This window comes from Pan troglodytes, chromosome 22 (genome assembly GCF_028858775.2).
Source record: "Pan troglodytes isolate AG18354 chromosome 22, NHGRI_mPanTro3-v2.0_pri, whole genome shotgun sequence".
In the NCBI taxonomy this organism is placed as follows: domain Eukaryota; kingdom Metazoa; phylum Chordata; class Mammalia; order Primates; family Hominidae; genus Pan; species Pan troglodytes.
Window position 1 is genome coordinate 16,375,648 of NC_072420.2, and position 12,438 is coordinate 16,388,085.

At 39.2% G+C, this 12,438-nt stretch overlaps 1 long non-coding RNA gene across 1 annotated transcript in view; it reads right to left on the reverse strand.

Annotated features, from left to right (window-relative positions):
• Positions 1-7,153: 7,153 nt before the first annotated feature.
• The window catches only part of LOC104005207 (uncharacterized), a 30,127-nt gene continuing 24,842 nt past the window's right edge, over positions 7,154-12,438 (reverse strand). The window contains exons 4-5 of the long non-coding RNA XR_678429.4: positions 11,295-11,333; positions 7,154-9,948 (exon numbers count right to left, since the gene is read on the reverse strand). This is a non-coding gene — a long non-coding RNA (uncharacterized LOC104005207). The remainder of the gene's footprint in view (positions 9,949-11,294; positions 11,334-12,438) is intronic.

The following is a 12,438-nucleotide window of genomic DNA, read 5'->3' on the forward strand; positions in this document are numbered from 1 at the left end:
AAAAGGGACAATGGGACAGTGGATGTCCTAATGCTCCCATTGTATTCCAAATTTATAAACAGGTCCTTTGCCGTTTTAATAAAAATTATTAACACAATAACAACTTAGAATTCCACATGTCCTAACTTGCAGTTCCACCATATTTAGCATGAAATGTTGTGCTGCACAATATGTTATTAAAATCAATTGTCATAGAAGTAAAAGATGCACATGAACATCATTGCCCATCAAATCAATAAGCAATAAAATGAAACGGTTATATAGGGCATTGCCCTTTACTGAATCAAACAAGCTGGATTTTTCCCCAACAGCCCTGTGAGACTATTGAACTCAGTCATAAACTAATCAGGGATTTTACCAGTGGTTCCAGAATAAAAAGGAAAAATACTCCCATTCATCCCTGACAACCTAACCTTTGGTGCTGATCAGTTGAAATAAGACATAATGCTCAAGAAAAGATGTATCTGGAGGGTCATCTCATGTGGAGGCTGAAGGTCATTTCCAACAAAGCAATCAAATATCTAATAAAACCTCAAGATCACATCTTTGGCATATAGGCAAGCAGAATAAACTAGATAAGAGTGAAAAAACTTAGAATCCTGTATCTGTGGTAAGAGATGGTTCTCTAAGCATCAATGTGGAGATTGGCAAATATTCATTAAACCTGACATTGCTTAATATAACTAATAAAAAATTAATACATTGAGATCACATCAATTTATGAAATGAGGAAAAACAGTTGTTTTTTTAACTCATCATTGAAAAAGTACACTTTTATACAAATACTATGAACTTCTTTTAATATTTTGATTAATTTGAATTTCTGATTGGCCCCACAAAGATTAACTCTACTGTAATTTTAGAATAAACCAGTCTCTTTTTATTGGACAAGTCATCACCATTTATCGGAGAACATGAAAATAGGTAAAATGAATTTTAATTTATTTAAGTCAACATGAAAAATAAAATTAAAAATAAAGATAAATTTGCTTTCAAAAACGTCTTACATTGTTTTTAGGTTTGGGTATTGGTAAGTGCAAATCTATTGTTCACATGTGTTGGCAATTTAAAGATCTGATTTAAAATAGTTTAGAAAAAATCAAAGAAAAACCCTGAATAAAAGATGGTTTAAAATATTTGTTTTATATATATACTCATATAAATAAACTCATTTTTTTCTTCATCAGTCACTGAATTTGTGAATCATATTACATAGACTGGCCTTAAAGTTGCAGACAAACATACTGATGGCAGCAGCAGGCTGTCTGGAGCAGCTGCTACCACCATGCCTGCTGCAGTGAAGAGGTGCAAGCATAGGGGGTGGGATCAGCTGTGGGGGGACCACTGTGCCCTGCGTCCCCTGTGCCCTGCATCCCCAAGGCAGCCAACTGGGCTGCCCCCACCTTCCTGTGGCCAGGCGGGACCCACCTCCAGGCCCAGAGCCTCAGTTCCTCCAGACCCTGGCCCAGCATTGCCAATCTCACCTGCTGCCACTGCAGGGAGGGTGTCGGAAGAGGTGGACAGTTCCTGGAACCCACTGCCCTGGGGGCCATCACAATGGGGCTGGGTCGAGTTGCCCACCAGCTGTGAAGCAGCAGGTTGGACAGAGAGGGGCCCTGAGGTGAAGCTGGGCACAGGACAGTGCCCTGCTTGCACAAAGAGTGTGGGTTCTCTGGGCTGTATATGCCCTGCTTGGGGGACCTGGCCAGTGGTGCAGTCACTGTGCCCATTCCAAGGGTGCTGGGTTTCTCCATCTCAGGAGCAGGCTCTGTGCAGGGCCACCTGGGGCCATGTCCCCAGGGTCCACCTGGCATTGGGGTGATCTTCAGGCCTGATACTCCTGATGTCCAGGCCTGAGGCCTGCAATCCACTCTTGGAGGTGCCCCATGGCAGGGCTGCGAGCCAGGCAGGACCAGAGCCTCACTGCAGTCTGAACTCCTGGGGGCCTGGGAAGGTCCCCTGCTACCCCCACAGGCTTGGGTGCTTCTGTTCCCTCTGCCTGGCTCTCCCCATTCCTGGCACCTGCACCAAACTTGGATTAAAGTTGGGGCCAAGGCCGGGTGTTGTCACAGCCTGGCCAGGTGTGCACACACTCAGGGCAGCACTGACATGCCAGGTCCCTGCCATCTTAGACTCCCTCCTTATTTTGAGCACTGATGAGTGCAGGGGAGGCAGGGCAAGCCAATGAGGAACTAAGGGCAGCTCAGCACTGGCCTTCAGGCACCCCAGGGTGTGAGCAGCGTGGGTGCCATGGATGGGGGCAGGAGCTAGACAGGCTCCTGGGCAGAAGAGGGTAGGTCCCTAGTGAAGCCCCACCTTCAGGCCAGGTAGGGCTTGAAGGCTGGGGCCTGGGCTGTTAGCCCTGTGGAACAAAGTGGGAACTCACGGTGCCTTTACTAGGCCTGTGTCTGGCCTCCCATGGACCAGTTGGCATGCACTTCCTCCCCTCTGAGGCCCATAAAAGCCCCAGGCTCAGCCAGAGCTGAGTGGAGGGTGGAGAGAGGACAGGACAACAAGCTGCAGAGAGGAGCTACCCTCTCTGCTGAGAGCTGCAGAGATGACTGGACGACTTGCCTGCAGAGGTGAGCCACCCACTCTAGGGCCTCCTCTCTGCAAAGAACTGCAGATGATGGGATGATCAGCTGCAGAGAGGAGCTATCCTCTCTGCTGAGAACTGAGCACTTGTTTGGGTGATCTGCCTGCAGAGAGGAGCTACCCTGTCTGCTATGAGCTGAACACTTGCTGGGGACACCCTGGCTATAAAAAGGAGCTACCCTGTCTGCTATGAGCTGAACACTTGCTGGGGACACCCTGGCTATAAAAAGGAGCTGCCCATTGCAGGTCTCCTCTGAGCTGTTCTGTTGCTCAGTAAAGCTCCTCTTTGTCTTGCTCACCCTCCACTTGTCTGTGTACCTCATTCTTCCTGGTTACAGGACAAGAACTCAGGAACTTCCAAATGGAAGACTAACAGAGCTGTAACACAAACAGAGCTAAACATGCCCCTTGCTCACCATGCTGCAGGAGAAGAGAAGGAGAGAAGAGCTGCAGTCCTTCAGGGAGCCCAGACCTGGGAGATCCCTGAGCCAAGGCTGTGACTCCCTCTTTGGGGCTTTGTAGTTCCGGGTGTCTCCAAGCTTCTGGGTGCCACTGCATTCCCTGGGGCCAGATTGGGAAGCTGCTTGTGGTGCACCTGGTCCAGCCTCAGCCTCATAGAGAGCTGGCTTCTATGCTGAGACCTGGATCTGCCAACCCCATAGCAGCAGCATGTCTGCTGCACAGTGGCCAGACCCCACGTTCACACACACACCCAGTGCTGCTCCATGCCTGACTCCAATCTCCCTTGGAGGTGTGGGATCCAGACTGATAGCGTGAACTGAGTGCAGCCTGCTAGGGTGAGTGGATGGAACTAGTCCAGCCAGCCTGAGCAAAACTGGGGCAAAGGTGCCATCGGCCACAGGTTTCTGGCTAGAAAAGAGACACCCCAAAGATTCCATAACAATGTCACTATAAAACAAACAACTCAACCTTACATTAAATTCTTCCTTAACTCCTCCATAACATCCACTTTTCCTCTGTCAAACTAAAGTTCTGGAAACTGTTTTATGGCAAACCATGATTGATGAAGCTCCTGTCTCCCAAATTTTCATGGTGATAATTTATATTTATTAATATATGTTATTTGTAGACTCTCCCTGAGATTTATGTCTTCACCTTCTTCTACATTTCACTGAGACATCTGCTTAAATAAGTCTTTGGAGCCCTTTGTTTATTGTTAGATATTTTTAGAGACCACATTAATGTATTAAGACTAATAAAATTATGTTTACTAAATACTGCCTAAAAGCCCCAAACCATGTAATTCCATCTGAAAGAGAATAAAAATCACTTTTGCATTATACAAGTCACAAGTTACTTGATTGCCTATTGCCACTTTAAAGCTGATTAACTTGTTCATTTTTATTCTGGAATTTTCTAGATGGTAGATAAATGGCATGGATTTTTAAGTGTTCTTCACTCTATTTCAGAGTCACTATTTGGTACAATCCTTGAAAGAGAGCATTTTTATATTGGCAATTATCCCCATATATCATTGAACTTAATCTTTGGGAATTGAAACTCAATCATTTTTCATATGACTATTAATTATATTTGTTCAAGATACTGTAATTTAAGAAGAGTGAAATTTTGTGAAACATGATAATTTCTACTTAAAATACATTCATTATTCAGCTAATAATGAAAAAACAGGAGTGTTTGCTCTTCTTGCTAACATTTTGAGAATTCTATTCACATATCCCACTAGTAATGTACCTTTGTTATTATAAACTATGATTACTGAAGGACTTGAGTTTGAAGCAGCGCACTGACAAAGGGAATAGCAATTGTTTTTGCATGTGCTCTGTGTTTGATTTGGATCCCAATCACTTGAAGCATGGGCTTGTGTTATGAACACAAGCAGATTCAGTATTCAACATCCTAATGCAGTAAAAACAAAATCACATTCATGTAAAGTGGAGATGTTTCAAGAAGTATGTGATCTCTTATGTGGCAGTTTGAAATCTTGGCCATGATATTCAGGGCTCCCTTTAGAACAGAGTAGTAGACAGATCATCTCTCTGTAGAATTCATTATTATGAAATGGAACATTATTTGTTGGGGAGTGATACTAAGTCCTGATCTTGAACAAAACTGAAGCAATTTCGTTGGCACAATATGGATTTTCCATGAGTCTGTTTTTTAGATAATGCATTCTGCAGGATCAAGATGAGACTGCATTAGGTACTTCATGTAAAGCAAGAAAAATTTGTGTTTTACTATATTTCCAAACATACTAATATTTGGAATAGGAATATAGCTCTTGGGAAAAATAGTTCTGGTTATTTAATATACGAAGTTTGAAAATCAATAGAAAGTAAACCAAGTCATGTGTTGTAAAATGTATTAAAATTATGTTTTCTATATTTTAATCCAAAAGCAATAGTTTTCTTTGTTAAACAAAAATATGGACAACACAGAAAAGGACCAGGTATAAAGTAAAATTCAAACATACTCTGACACAGAAAGAGCACTACTATAAAGTTATGATATTGTTTTATAGTATTTTTTCTTCTGTCTATAGTACACATATATATACATTAATAATTTATGGATTGGGGGGACACTGTAAATAATGGATATTTTGAATTATTTGGATTCATTTGCCATTTATTCCCTTCCTAATGAGTCTGAATTTCCTATTTCAATATCACCTTATCATTGTGTATTGTCTTGGTAGAATCCTAAATTAAGAAGCCTTTTCCATCCCCAACCAAGGAACTGACAACTGACCCAAGACAGAGCAATGAAGTCTCTCCCAAGATTGTGGATCTTGAGTGAAGTGACAGAAAGATGGGTGGGATGGAGGTGGGGGATACAAAACATGGGGGGCTCATTTGTCTCCACAGATAAGATGGAAAACATGGTTGAGTAGTTTTCTGCTCTATTTCCTGATTTATGTCTTACCCTGCTTCTTGGATTTCTTTGTCTATATTCTCTTGCCTACTTGAGCCAAAGCTGGGTTTCGTGCTTACAACCAAAAAACTCTACCTTATACATTCAGCACACATTTTTTTAAACTTGCTTATTTCACATCTATATGTTTTGACTCTAGCATATACATATATTTTTGCCACAATAAATTGTACTATATTGCACATCTTTAGATATAAATATTCACATACAACACTGATGATTTCTATAGGTTAAATTTCTAGAAATAGAATTACTAATCATGGTATGCTCATTTTTTAAGTCTTTTTATTTATATTGACCAGTTGTACCAAAAAATTGTTATGCCAATCATGAGAACGTCAACCTCTCCGTATTCTTTCCAAAATTTTTACCTTATTGCCAATTTGATAAGAAAAATACTTTATATCTTAAATTTTCATTCTTAATTGTTAGTAAGTTGAAAACATTCTTTTTTCAGTCATAAAGTGTCTTCTATGAATTATTTTCTGTAAATATTTTTACCTATTTTTTTACTGCTCAATGTGTTTCCATTTTATTTATTTGTAAGAGCTCTTTATATGTTAAAGACATTAAATTTTAGATAAAATATATTTCAAATATTTTTATAATTTGTCATTCAACTTAATATGTTAAGTATTTTTGGCATATAAGAACTTAATTTAATAATCAAACTTTTTAATCACTTCCTTTTATGTTTCTTATCATAACTGATGATCATTGAAAAGCCTCCCTACCAAAACTGCATAGATATTCATATTTATGAAATTGAAACAATGTTTGCTCATTTTAAAATTAATTTTACCTTACTTGACAATTATTTTAAAATATCACATGAGGTGGCAATTTCATGTTATTCTTTATAAATGCTTAATTAGATATCCCAATATGTATCAATTGATTACATGTAAATAATAAGTTTTGAATAATTATTCCTTTCTAATTTATTTAAAATGTCCTCTTTATCATATAATGCTTTACTATACAAAATATGTCCCAGAGAGCAAGACCATTAGAATCACTTAGGAGTTTATTAGAAGTGTAGAGTGTTAGACTTCATCCAGCTCTACTGAATCTGGATTTAAACTATATATGAATAATTGCAGGTACATTATTTAAGAGCAGTGGTTTAATTCTCATGTATTCCTAAGTTATTTACAAGCCAACTAATTTTCTTTTAGTGTTCCTCATTATTTTTAATTTGTAAGAAGTGGCTGTTTATCTTGTTTATTCTTTGTGATATATTCCTAACACACTGAAAACATTTTGTTTCAATTAGAAATAGATCTCAATTTACAGGGTCATTTCAAGGTCTATTGAGATGATTATATCATTTTTATTTGATGCATAGACATGACATAGAGCACTAATACATTTTTATAAATTAAACCAATGGTGCCTTTAAAGGATAAAATCTATTCGGTCATAATTTTTGTTTTATAAAATCTTCTAGAGTTTCTAGTGTTTTCTTTAAGTTTAAAAACCCTTTCTTCACAGAAGTAGGACTGGTCTGTAGATCTTTCGTTGCATTATGTGCACATTTGTGTGTTTGTGTGCATGTACGTGTGCGTGTCATTGCCAGATTTCATTGTCAGGGTTACACAGGCTTGATAAAAGGAATTGTGACATTTTTCATCTTTCACTATGTTTTCTCCAGCATTTTATTGAAAAAAATTTAACCATGTACAAAAGTAGAAGGAATTGTATAGGAATACTCATATACCCACTACCTAGATTCTACAATTAACATTTCTTCTAGTTGTGTTATCAGTTGTTTGTGCATATATCTATCCTTTTATGCATACTGTGTGTATCTTATGCATTTCAAAATAAGTTGCACATATTCAGTACACTTTCCCACTAACCAGGTCAGCACATATTTTACCAAATGAAGTTTAATATTTGTCTACTGCTTTTCCTACTGAGCAACATTTATATACGATATAATGCATATCTCTCAATTGTTCCATTCAATGAGTTTTGACAAATTCATAAGCCTGTGTAACTCAATCTTTTGTCATAATCACAACTCTCGTACATTGTTCATAAGACAATAAAATATTACAACTACTCTAAAAAAAAAAACTCTCTGCAGTTGCTCATGAAACTAAACCTTATCACCTAGTAGTTCAACTCTTAGTTACTTCCCAAGATAAATGAAACATCAGGTCCACAAAAAGACTTTACAGGAGAGTTCATGCCAGTTTTATTTATATTAGCTGAAAACCAGAAATGGCCCATATGTCCATCAACAGAATAGACAAACTGTAGAACGAAATGTTACTAGAAATTTTAAAAATATGAACTACTGATATATACAGCAAGAATTAATCTCGAAACTTTTTTGCTAAGCATGAGACTTACGAAAGAGTACATGTTGTGTAATTCCACTTATATGAAAACAAGCAAAATAAATCTGTGGTGGAAAAAAATTTAAAATATTAGTTGCCTCTTGTGGGCAGGAAGAGAATGACTAAAAAGAGGCACTAGTGACTAGTATTGATATGTGTGGATTTGATCCTGTCATTGTGCTGTCTGCTGGTTATGATGTTGGTTTGTTTGTGTGGCAGCTTTATAGTGACACTGGTCTGTGTGTTTAAGTGTGTTTTTGTATTAGCTGGTAGCAAACTTTTTTCTATATTTAGTGCTCCTTTCAAGATCTCTTGAAAAACAGATCTGTTGGTAATAGATTCTCTTAACATTTGCTTATCTGAAAAGGATCTTTCTCCTTCACTTAGGAAGCTTAGTTTGGCTGAAGTGAAATTATTGGTTGAAGATTTTTTTCTTTAAGAATGTTAAATATAGGTCCCCAATATCTTCTGGTTTGTAGGGTTTCAGCTGAGATATCTGCTGTTAGCCTGATGAAGTTCCCTTTGTAGGTGATGTCTCCTTTCTCTCTAGCTGCCTTTAACATCCTTTTTTTTTTCATTTTGACCTTGGAAAATATGATGATTATGTTTCTTGAGAATGATCTTCTTGTATAGAATCGTGAAGGAGTTCTCCGTATTTCCTGAATTAGACTGTTGGCCTCTCTAGCAAGGTTGGGGACATTATCATGGGTGTTACCCTAAATTATGTCTTCCAAGTTTTTTGCTTTCTCTCCCTCCCTTTCAGTGATGCCAATGATTCATAGATTTGGCTTCTTTAAATAATTCCATACTTCTCAGAAGTTTTGTTTCTTCCTTTTTATTTTTTTTTATCTTTGTCTGACTGTCTTATTTCAGTGTTCAAGACTCAGAACCAGTCTTCAAGTTCTGAGATTATTTCCTCAGCTTGGTTTATTCTGCTGTTAATGCTTGTGAGCACATTGTGAAACTCTTGTATTGTGTTATTCAGCTGTGTGAAATCCATTAGATTCTTTTTTCTACTAACTTATCCTTCACCTCATGTGTTGCTTTATTATGATTCTTATTTTCCTTGGACTGAGCTTTGTCATCCTCCTGAATCTCAATAATCTTTCTTCCTACCTATTTCTGTCATTTCTGCCAGTTTAGCCTAATTAAGAACTCTAATTGGAGAACTGGTGCAGTTGTTTGGAGGACATATGACACTCTAGCCTTTTGAGCTGTTGGAGTTCTTATGTTGGTTCTTTCTCATCTCTGCATGTGGGTGTTCCTTTAACTTCAGTGTAGATTAAGTATAGTAAATAGACTTATTTTCTGGATGTTTTCACTGAGCTGAGGCTTTGTGCAGGGTTTTTATTTGAAGCTGACTTCTTGTCTCTTGTTTCAGAATGGAGTATGTTAGTGAGGTATTTTTGGTGTTGAAGCTGCGGAATCCAGCAGGTGGTATTTAGGCTTATTGTTCAGTTGGTAGACTCTTGCTCGATTCTGTGGTTCTCCTATGTTTCTTCACAGTTGCAGCTGTGCTCCCTCTCAGTGCTCTGAAAGTGTGGGTTCTTCTTTCCCTTGCATGCTGGCTGTAGATCTCAGCTTAGCACTCCTAGGTTGATCAGTGCAGCTCTGAGGCAATCACAGGGGTTATATTCTTTCCCCAATTTGGAGGCAACAGAGGAAGGAACCTTAGTAGTGGTTGTGGCCAAGGGTCATTTGCTTATCTCCTGAGGGCTCCACCCCAGAGAGATTCAGGCCATTAATCACTCAGTGTAATCAGCCCAGGATGGAGGGTCTGTGCTGTGGTCCCAAGCCAGGGGTCTGCTGATAAGCAGTAGGATGTGTGTGACCCATGAGAGATGGACTGGCCTCCTTTCCTTGGGTCAACTGCAACTTGTTGAAGATGTGGATAAACCACTTAGGTTTTCTGCCTCTTCATTAGTGCAAGGGTGGCAAGGGCAGTTCCACTGCAGGGGCAGTTCCACTGCAAGGGCAGTAGCAGAGAGGCTTTCGGTTGCCCCTGAAGGCTCTGTCCAGGGAGTTGGTGAGTTTGCTGCTGGCTCAATAGCTCTGGCAGGGGGCGGCTGGAGGCCTAGGCCTGGAGGACCTGCGTGGTGAGGAGATATAAGAACAACCACCCACCTAACAATCTGGCTAATTTTCCACAGGGTTGCTGCAGTATGTTGGGGGCCCATTCCAGTCTCTAGTCACCTCAAATTTTTCAGTACCTGGCAATATCGACAGTGAGGCCTACAAAACAGCAAAGATGGCAGCCTGCCCCTCCTTCTGGGAGCTTCATCCCAGGGACATTCATCCCTGTTGCTGGCTTAAACACACCTGTAGGAGGGGGCTGGAGAAGCCAGTTAGGAGATCTCTCCTAGTAAGGAGAAATGAGATTGGGGACCTGCTTCAAAAAGCAGTCTGGCCATGTTTTAGTGGAGCATCTGTGCTGTGCTGGGGGTCCACTTCAACCCCCAGTCACCTTGCACACTCCAAAGCCTGAAGACTGGAATGGCTAAGTCGCCCAAACAGCAACAATGATGGCCTGCCCCTCCCTCTGGGAGCTCTATCCCAGGGAGGTTACAAATCTCTGTCAGCTGGAGAACACCAGTGGGGTGGTTGGAGGCCCTGGTTGGGAGGTCCTGCCCAGTGAAGAGAAATAGGATTTGGGACCCACTTAAAGGAGCAATCTGGCTATGTTTTCATAGAGCAGCAGTGCTGTACTGGGGTATTTCTGCCCCCAGTCAGCTCAGACTCTCCAAACCCTGAAGGCTGGAGTGGCTAAGTTGCCCAAACAGCAAAGATGGCAACCTGGCCCACCCTCTGGGGAGCTCCCTCTCAGGGAGGTGCAAAGCTGCTACCAGTGGCTGGCTAGAATTGCACGCCAGTGGGTCTTATCCTGTGAGGTACTGTCAAAGTGGGGCCTGCCAGGTGTTCCTACTCAGGCCCCTGGATTCAGTCTCTTTCCTAGGGGTATGTACAGAGGCCTCACCTCCCACTTTGCTGGAGCTGCAGCTACTTTTGCCAGTAAAAATGCTGAAAAGCAAGTGATTCAATAAAAGGACAATTCATTTAAAGCTAATGTCATAGAACAATTTGAATGTGAAATTAAATTGGCAAAGAAATAAATAAGACCAAGAGGCAAAACGTGAGTTACTTTCCTGCTTCTGCTGATTCAGGGCTTCACTATGGATTTTAAAAATATTTTACTTAAGTATTGCAAATTCCCAGGAAATGTACACCAGTGCTCAAAAGCAAGTACAAGAATAAAATCTACTCTAAAATATTATTTATTAAACTGAAAATATTCTTTCCAAAATCAGGATTAAGACATGAATGTCTGCTCTTGTCATTCTATTAAACGTTATATTTGAGGTTCCAGTTAGGCCAATTCAACAAGACAAAGAAATACAAATGAAGTTAGGCAGATTGAAAAGAAAAAAGTAAAAGTACCTGTATTTGCAGATGACATGATCTTAGATAGATAAACTCCTAGAAGTCCACAGAAGAAAAATATTAGAGCTAATAAATGAATTCAGCAAAGGATACAAGAACAATATATAAACATGAGTTGGATATTTAAACACTAGAAATTAACAACCTGTAAGTAAAATTTGTACAAGTCCATTTATAATAGCATCATAAAGAATAAAACACATGAGAATTTTTCTGTCTTTTTTATAAAAAAATTATAAATTCAAGGGAGTACATATGTAGTTTTGTTACATAGGTATATTGTCTAATGTTGAGGTTTGGGCTTCTAGTAAGCTTGTCTCCCAAATAGTAAACAGAGTACCTAATAGGTAGCTTTACAACTCTCAACCCATTCCTACTTTCCCATCTTTTGGAGTCCCCAGTGTTTATTATCTCCGTCTTTATGAGCATGTGTAGTCATTATTTAGCTCTCACTTATAAGAGGGAAGATGAGGTATTTGATTTTATGTTTCAGAGTTATTTCACTTAGGATAATGTCTTCCCATCCCATTCATGTTACTGGGAAAGACATAATTTCATTAGTTTTTATGGCTACATAGTATTCTATGGTGTATGCATATTTTCTTTATCCACCATAAGGATAAATTTAACCAAAGAAGTGAAAGATTTGTACACTGAAAATTATAAAACATTGTTGAAATAAATTAAATGTCTACATAAATAAAAAGACATCCTGGGTCATGGGCTTGAAGACCTAATATTGTTAAGGCAATCACAATTCCAAAATTTTTCTGAAGATTCAATATAATCTCATCAATATTTCAACTGCTTCTTTTCTCTTTTCAAAAATGGATGAGATTATTCTAAAATTTATATGGAAATTCGAGGGACGCTGAATAGTCAAAACAATTTTGAAAACAAAAAAGAAAGTTGGGAGAATCCCACATCTCACTTTCAAATCTTACTACAAGGCTACATTCATTAAGACAGTGAGGTAGTGGCATAATGACATGCTCACAGACCCATGGGATAGAACTGTGAGTCTAAAACTAAATCCATATGTCCATACTCAATATCCCACAGAGTACCAAGGCCATGCAATGGAAAAACAAATAATATTTTCAACAAATAGTGCTGGAACAAATGAATAGCCACCTGCAGA